Source organism: Mixophyes fleayi, chromosome 6 (genome assembly GCF_038048845.1).
Source record: "Mixophyes fleayi isolate aMixFle1 chromosome 6, aMixFle1.hap1, whole genome shotgun sequence".
Taxonomy (NCBI): Eukaryota; Metazoa; Chordata; class Amphibia; order Anura; family Limnodynastidae; genus Mixophyes; species Mixophyes fleayi.
The window spans coordinates 106,778,247-106,787,337 of record NC_134407.1 but is presented as its reverse complement, the minus strand read 5'-3'; the positions used below and the strand labels follow the sequence as shown (position 1 = coordinate 106,787,337).

Genomic DNA, 9,091 nt, shown 5'->3' with positions numbered 1-9,091 from the left:
TAATAAGAGTTTTATTTTACCTTAGCATCACCTAGATATAATAAATTTATTACATTTTATTTTATAATCACTTTTACTTTGGTCAGGTCCCTTTTGATTCACTAAACAGATCCTTACTAACCCACTTATATTAGCACTGAAGAAGTGCCTCATTAATTAGTAGTTTTTTTCTTTCTTCTGTCCTAATTATCAGTATCATGTCCTTGAAGTACAAAACCGTCCACACCAAAGAGTTATAATATCATCATCATTATCATCAATATTTAATTATACAGCTACAGCAGATTCCGTAGCGCTTTAAAATTGGAAACAAACAGTAGTAAAACAATACTTGGTAATACACACATACAGAGAGGTAAGAAGGCCCTTCTAGCAAGCTTACAATCTATGGGACAATGGTTTGATACAAAAGGATAAGTGCTACATCATATTGAATATTTGTCTAGCTAGAATGCAAAGGTTACAAAATATTTAGTGGACTCTATGCTCTATCACACAACTACGTTGGTCAGAGGGTTGTTGTCTTGTGTTCGCTGTGTAGAGGGTGGTAATAGGGTAACTTAGGTAGATAAAGGTGAAGGGTGGTAGAGGAAAATTATAAGATTGTCTGAAGAGGTGGGTTTTCAGAGAACGCTTGAAGGTTTTAAGACTAGAGGAAAGTCTTGTGGTGTGAGGGAGTGAATTCCATAAAGTGGGTGCAGCCCAAAAAATGTCCTGTAACCGAGAATGGGAGGAAGTGATGAGAGTGGAAGAGAGACACAGATCTTGTGCAGAACGGAGGTGTCGAGTTGGAAGATATTTTGAGAAAAGTGAGGAGATGTATGTCGGTGCAATTTTATAATACACTTTATATCCTCATCTAGAATTGTTTTTTTTTTTAATTTAGATTTATTTTGGTAGCTCTCTCTGTAGTGTATACATTGTACAAATGACTAAAATAAAGAAAGAAGACACTAATTGTGAGAGGCACACCTATTTCATGTATAATGGGATGTCACATTATGTTGAGTTCAACAAGTTTTATCTCTAGAGGAGGGAAGAAAAGGTGATTATCACTAGAAACTCAGGTAGTGAATCATAAAAAAACACACTAAGTCACTTATAAAAAAGAAACTTTTATCAAATATCATTAAAAAAGTAAAAACAAAATGTAATTAAAATAAGTGACATTAATAGGGGAAGCAGTATTGTTGGATCTCCTAAGTTAACACATGTAATCTCTTAGGGTACCACAACCCCAACAACGATGGGTAAGTAGGTAAGTCTGTGTATATTGATGTAGTTTTTTTTTCTAATTGGTGTTTCTTTGTAGGTATTGTCATTCTCGGGGTTGTGGTAGTCAAAAAAATTGTTTTTACGATTACCGTTGTGAAATCTAAAATTCTGACCCAAGTCAGCCTGTGGTGTCAAGTATATCTGGAAGCGCTTCAATCAGCTGGAGAGAATTGACACAGACCAAGTTCTGTATGCAAGGAATATTCTCTAGTTTATTGATACAAAGATACAGGTTTTTATAGGCTACTGAATAAATGAATCCTACGTCATATGCATACAATAGTTTATACCACTAGTTTATGAGAAGCGCTACTGATTAACTTTCTCACGTATTCTTGAGGTGTTTACTTTTCTCCCCCTTCTAAGGACAGATGAGCCTATTATTTCTTATCTCAAGGGGAGTTGGAGATATGCTATGTGTAACACCATGGATACAGCTCCCATACTACCAGCTGGATACGAAGCTCATTATTGTTTTCATAACTGGTTACATTCTTCAGGTGTTCTCTATTAGTTCAACTTCAAGGCCATAGGCTCACATATTGCAAAACTGCAAGTTAACAGAAAAATGAATAATCTCTTCTAGCAAATAATATTTCTATACAAGTTACAATAAAATGGCTGAACAAAGGCCTTATGAGGCCTTAACAAAAAATCATATTTAACATTTCCCATCTTTTATTCAATTTTCGACCCTTTCTCCTCCTACCTACCTAATCCTATCTATAGAACCACATTCTTAATAAGCAGGTACTTATACACATGTAGGAGGCCACATGCATAGAGTTGGTCCCCTTAGGAATCTGTCAACTCATCCCCCACTAATAAGCCTGTGATCCTCCCTGTCCTAACTTGATTTATGAGGAGATGCATTTTGGCAAATGTCCATGTCTAGAAAAGATGGTTTCTTAGAAGATGGTTTCTTAAAAGATGGTTTCTTAAAAGATAGTTAATGAGTCTATAGTAGTTCTGCAGGCCTTGCATGTCCTTTGTTCAATCTTTAGTAGTTTCTTGTTGCAAACTCTGCAGTTCTTTGGCTTTGCTAGTCCAAATAATTCATGACACTCATAGTCTGGTCAGGTTTCAGAAGTAATTTCTGTGATCATCAGAGGTTCGGGATTTTCAGTGGTTCCCTTTTTGGAGAGACAACAATCAAGTGTCAGTAACTTCTTAATCAGCCATATATTTAGTTTCATTATCACCTATACGATCAACAGGATTGCTAAACCATTTGCTACTAATGCCAATATTTCCAATATCCAACATGAATCATTACTGACAACTTTACCAATGAGGTTATGCATCTGCACAAAGACATTTTCAGAGTTTACTCTACTATGAGTGCAAATTGTTGAGCACTCCTTCCCATATGTTTCTCACAGTGGCATAGGCAATATGTCACTTAACTGTCTGTTTCATACTGGGTTAGGGAGGCCTTAATCCCTACTTCAGTCACAATTATTCTGGCAAGACATATCAATACAATGAGACAGTCATTTCTATTTATCAGAACAAGACTCCCCTGATTTGAAGACTTTGCAGTGTTATGCGTGAATCCAGGTGTCTCTTTCCTGTACTTTCACTGCCATGGGAGTCGTCAACAGGACTTGATAAGGACCCTTGTATCTGGGTTCAAGACTTCTCCTGATGTGCTTTCTCACGACCACCCAGCCCCCCAGGGTGCAGTTTATGGGTACCTGTATCAAAATTAGGGTTTGCAATGGAGGAGAATATTTGACCATGTATTTCAGTTAGTTGTTTCTATAATAAGGCAACATAATTCAACAAATCACTATATACATGGTGTAGTTGCTATGGAAAATAACAGCCTGTTCTGTTTGCTGTGCCAAACAATATCTCATATGGTGTTAAACCTGTGTCTTTCCTAGCAGTATTTTTTACTGAGTGCAGGTAAACATGAGATCCATGGCAGACCTGTTTCAGCCATTATTTTCTGCATTTTCAATTTCAGTGTACCATTAAGGCGCTCCATACATCCTGAACTTTGGGATCTGTAGGGGGTGTGATAGTTTCTGGAATCCTTGCCCCGTAAAGTGTATCCCTCTGTCACTTACAATGACCTCTGGTACACCATATCATCAGATTACCTCATTCGCAATTTTCTTGGCTAATGCTTTAGCATTTGCTTTTCTATACAGCCATGTCTCCAGCCAGTGACTAAAGAAGTTGACACAGACAAGCACATTCTCAAAGCCCGAGCATTTGGGAAGTTATAAAGTCTATCTGTATCCTCTTATAGGGATATTATGTCTGGGGTGTGCTTTTCCATAGGACAGACTTACTCGGGTTACTTTGTGCACAGACTAGGCATTCTGCCACTACCGACTGTGCTGCTTGGGCGAACCCTGGTACTATCCATAAGCTGCTAGTGAGTACAACCATAGCATCTTTTCCCAGATGCACTTTCTCGTGTGCTATATTGGCCATAATGGGATAAACTACTTTTGGCAGACACAAACGCTGACCTTTACACCACTCCTTGCACTTCTAGTGCTCCATGTATTGCCCAAGTCTTTTTCTTATTTTCTGTTGCTTGTCTTTCCATAAGTTGGAGTGTGCTCTGGTCAAACAGGGGTCAGGGGGTCACCATGTAAATAGACTCCCCTTGGGGTACTGGGGCTATGGCGGCTTCTCGTGCGGCCTGGTCTATTTCACTTAGCTTCGGGGGTAGTATCTCTGTGTGTGTCTTCATCTTCATCACTGTTTGGAGGACAGCTGGAATGCAGTGAACAATGCCCTGGTATGTTCATCATATTGACTGGTTTGCTTGCTGAACCCATAAGGTCCCTACTTTTCCATACAGGGCCATAATCATGCGCAATTACAAATGCATAACTTGAATCAGTGTAAATATTTACTCTTTGTCCTTTTGCATATATGCATGCAAGTGTCAGGGCCTTTAGTTCAGCTTCTTGTGCTGACATGTGACTCGGTAGAGTCTGTTGAATCACTATTTCTGTGTGTGTGGTTACAGCACACCCTGTATACGGGACAGGATCTATGTGATAGTGTGAACCATCTACAAAAAGAGTGATGTCTGCATCTGGTAATGGTTTATCTTTAATGTGAGATAAAACCAGAGATTCTTGTTTCATTAGTTCTATGCAATCATGTTCAGAAAAATTTTGTTTGCATTTTTTTTTTTTCCTTTCTTTCTGTTCAAGCTGGAATGGAATTCCCCCAAATCCCTAGGGTAACCCCAATATATACAGGTACTTCTCCCATCTTTTGAAACTTGCTGCAATAAGGCAGCAGGATTCAACATTGTGCACTGCTTAAGTGTAACGTTACTGGGAGTAAGCAGTGCTACTTCATTAGGATAGGCTTCAGTAAGGAGCATGTGGAATCCAAGGACAAGGTTCTTGGTTTCTGAGTTCCACAAAGTTTACACTCATTAGATGGAGTGTACAGTACAACGGTTAAGACAGATGTGGTAACTTTAATTCTTCTGGAAGAGAAACACTTAGCTTAAATAACCTGTTAATAAGCCACATCATCAGTTCTATTAGTGTATATAATAATGTGTTGGGCCACAATACTCACAAACACATTCCTGCATTGGGTGTAAACCCCTGTAGTCATGGGTTGCTCTTTTCTTTATTTGGTTGGGTTAAACTTTCATATTAGAATTTTCTAATTATGTATAATGATCTATACATTACTATGGGCCTGAGTCTGGTTCTTCCAAACTTGGCTTTCCTTTCTAGTCTAGTACACATCTACAGCGCACAGCAAAGGAAAATAACGTGCAATCTATATTCCTCCTGCTAATATCAATGAACTCCCCTCTCTGGTCTCCCTTGGACCTTTAAAAAACTTAAAATACAGTTTACTCAGATTCCCCTTGTCTGAAGGTCTTAACATATATCTGTGAACATGAGAGGCTCTGGGGCCTCTTGTGCTTCCTTTTTTTTTTTTTTTCTTCTAATAAAAAAGGAAAGGGAGGAAGAAAATACACAGTGCGCTCGGCAAGTGTTATATGTCACTCATTTCACAATAGGAGGGAATGTCCTTTGTGCTGTATATCTTCATACTTAGTAAATCTGGCCGGTAACAAATGTTTTGCTTGTGCTTGGTTTCTGTCACAACGTACGATACCGTTAAGGTAACTGGGTGTCCTAGCACAATATCTATACTCTTTTCAAGCACTAAAGCAGAGTAGTATGCAAGTGACCTTAGCTTGCGACCATGTATTTGTGTCAGTACTCCTTGTACATGTGCACTGACTTCATAACAAAATAATGTGAAAGGCTTGTCATAATCTGGCAAAGCCAGTACTGGCGCTGAAGTTATTTCAGCTTAAAATTGGTTAAACATTTGGTTCTGCTCAGAGGAGAGTATAAATGGCTTGCTATGATCCAGAAGTGCTAATGCAGGAGCACATACAATTGCTCTTAAAGTCTTAAATCTTTTTCATTTCTGTAAAAATATAGAATTCCCATCAATGCATTACCATACCCACAATAAAGAGAATTATTTACAGTATATGACAATTATAGCACAGTAAATAAGGGCAGTAAATGTCTTTACAAACACTGATTTACTCAAAACTGTAATGAGGATACAAATAAAAACCTTTTGCTTTCTGCACATACAGAAAAACCACCTAGTTCATGCATTTGCTATGCGAATAGCACATAAACTCTAATATCTCTTCCAAAACAAGGTAATCATTACTCAGAAGAGTTTACGTTATTTAAATCCTTCATTAGTTTATACTTATGTTTGTTGTGGTGCAAAGATGGTGCATTGGAAGTTAAATCAATGCAATCTGGATTGCCTAATGGGTCTTTGCAGCTGGAGACCTGTGAATAAAAAAACTTTTGCATAGAGATTAACATTTATTTACTAGGAATTACTGTAACTGTAACATGCGTGTATACTGTTATCAGGTAACCAGTGAACAGCTGCTAAAAGCTTAACTGTGACGCTATGCGTTCCATGCCTTGATTTCCTCAAAGGGGCAGTCCCTAATTTCACAAATAGAGAATGTCAAAGTGACGAGACCTGGGCGAGTGTTCAAAGCCACTCCTTTCTTATCATCTCTTAGTACAGCCCTTTTAAATGACACTAATTAAATTTCCGGGTTTAGAAACATTCAATCTGGAATCTTGGTTCCAAGTATTCAACCATTTTAAAAGCAGCACTGTCTCATAAATCAGAGTACTCTCGTTAGACACAATACATTGTGTCTGTAAATCATTCAACATTTTCTCAACAAAATCTCTCTCCCGTGACCAAATATTCACACATATTTCTAGATTCTGTGATTTTCGTGTTCAAAGTAAAAATATATTCACTTAAGTCTCGCTCACAGACGACATTTTATCTCGTAACATTTCTTTAAAGGCATAACAAACCCTCCTGATTTCTGAGAACATTCATCAGCGCCATTTTAACACAAATAAAAACAGCATGTAAGCTCACTCCCACAATTCTCAACTTCATTAAAGAGAAAGCTATATTTCTGAACTTCAGAAACAAAATTATTTTGTTCAAATACAGAAACGGCTTGTTGGATCCCAGCCAGCTTTGTTCTGACACTAGTACTTATAGTGATAATGTACATTATTTACAATCTTGTCCGTGCAATCGGACCAAACATTTTAAAACTTCTTTTGTATCTTTTTAAAAGCTTATCATTAAGCAATGAATGTACAACTTTTTCAACCTTGAAACATGTCTCTTGTAAAAAACGGACAAGACAGACAAACATTGTGATTTAAAGTAAATCAAACATCTCCCTTATAGAGCACTAAGACAGAGAACAAACAATGTGAATTATCACGGATCTCTCTCACACGCAGTAAGACGGAGACAAAACTCACATACAGAGAAAGAAAACTTAACTGACATCTTCCAGCCTACTGCTGTGGAACTACAAGTCCCAGCATTACACTAAATACAAGTTAGCTTCAACATGTTATCATCAATCAGCACTCCGGACACATTTTTTTAATTTTACATACATTGTCAAAAAACAAAAAACAGTGTGCTTCTTATCTCAACACACTGAAATCATTTACACAGAATAAAGGAGGGGCACATTTCACTTATTCAGCTGCACAGGATCAAACATACATTTATAATATACAACCTACTTGATTCATTATTCAGCTTCCGATGCATTTAGCATATCCACATATATTTCGACTTTTCAGATCTCTTAACTTTCCTGTGCCACCTCAAACAATCTCTTGGGGTTTGATCTCAATACCCCTTTGTTCTTGTCACATTACCACTTGCAACACCTTTGTTTCTCCATCCACACATATCTTTGGCTATCCCCGCTTTCTTGAAAAATTCCCTGCAGACCTTCTACTCCCCCATTTCCTTTAGTCTTTGTGCATCATATCTATGAGGGAGCTGCTGTCATTTGTTTACTATCTATATTACTCGTATTGACAGTATTCTGTTGAGTCCAAATCGGGACTCTTATCTAGTTTCTGTGGGTTGTCCTTGCACTGGACGTCCCGTTCTGTGGACTCCTTGTACTGGATGTCCGTGCTAAATAGCTTCTTTGACAGTATCTGGGACGAAGGTCTTTTGGAAATCAATCTTACACAATTTGGGCAGATTACAGAATCTCCCTTCTTTGATATACCTCTGGGGATGGTGTCTAAAATGTTCACTCAATGTTCAAAACAATAACTCTCTAAATCCCTCTATTCCATTACATGCTTCTTTGATCAATGTCTTATGTGACTTTTATGCTTTATACATCATACATAGGTACAAACACATGCACTCAAAATTCAATCATCTTTCAAAAATCTAATCAACAATACAATTACAGTAAACAAATTGGGTTAATACTGTATTATATTAATCAGATGATACTTGAGACTCACAAATTCGCGTGTCAGGTGCCTCAGACAGACATGAGGTGACCCAGACTAGGAAGACCAACGAGTAGAAATCTACTGACCGCGGATGTTGGGGTTCAATGTGCTGGGAAACCTCCGTTGTCTGTCTTGTAGCCTGCTGGACAGCGAATCTCGGTGGGACCTCCAAGTTGTGAAATCTAAAATTCTGACCCAAGTCAGCCTGTGGTGTCAAGTATATCTGGAAGCGCTTCAATCAGCTGGAGAGAATTGACACAGACCAAGTTCTGTATGCAAGGAATATTCTCTAGTTTATTGATACAAAGATACAGGTTTTTATAGGCTACTGAATAAATGAATCCTACGTCATATGCATACAATAGTTTATACCACTAGTTTATGAGAAGCGCTACTGATTAACTTTCTCACGTATTCTTGAGGTGTTTACTTTTCTCCCCCTTCTAAGGACAGATGAGCCTATTATTTCTTATCTCAAGGGGAGTTGGAGATATGCTATGTGTAACACCATGGATACAGCTCCCATACTACCAGCTGGATACGAAGCTCATTATTGTTTTCATAACTGGTTACATTCTTCAGGTGTTCTCTATTAGTTCAACTTCAAGGCCATAGGCTCACATATTGCAAAACTGCAAGTTAACAGAAAAATGAATAATCTCTTCTAGCAAATAATATTTCTATACAAGTTACAATAAAATGGCTGAACAAAGGCCTTATGAGGCCTTAACAAAAAATCATATTTAACACCGTCGATCTCTAATACATTTATAAGTCAGTGTAATAAATCATATATCAGATTTGAAATCTAATAAGCATCCTAAGCTGTGAATTATTACATGTGGTACCACAACATAGTGTGTAGTATATTATAGGGATAAATCTGTCTCCACATGATTGTTTGAAGAACACCTCTAAACATAGAACTTGTTGAACTCAACATAATGTGACTT

General features: G+C 37.7%; 1 long non-coding RNA gene across 1 annotated transcript; it reads right to left on the bottom strand.

The window, feature by feature from the left end:
- Positions 1-1,460: 1,460 nt before the first annotated feature.
- On the bottom strand, positions 1,461-8,881 carry LOC142161486 (uncharacterized). Its single transcript, XR_012693407.1, has 3 exons — positions 8,148-8,881; positions 5,471-6,101; positions 1,461-4,758 (listed from the first exon to the last, which is right to left on the bottom strand). It is a non-coding gene; the product is annotated as an uncharacterized LOC142161486 (long non-coding RNA).
- Positions 8,882-9,091: the final 210 nt, after the last annotated feature.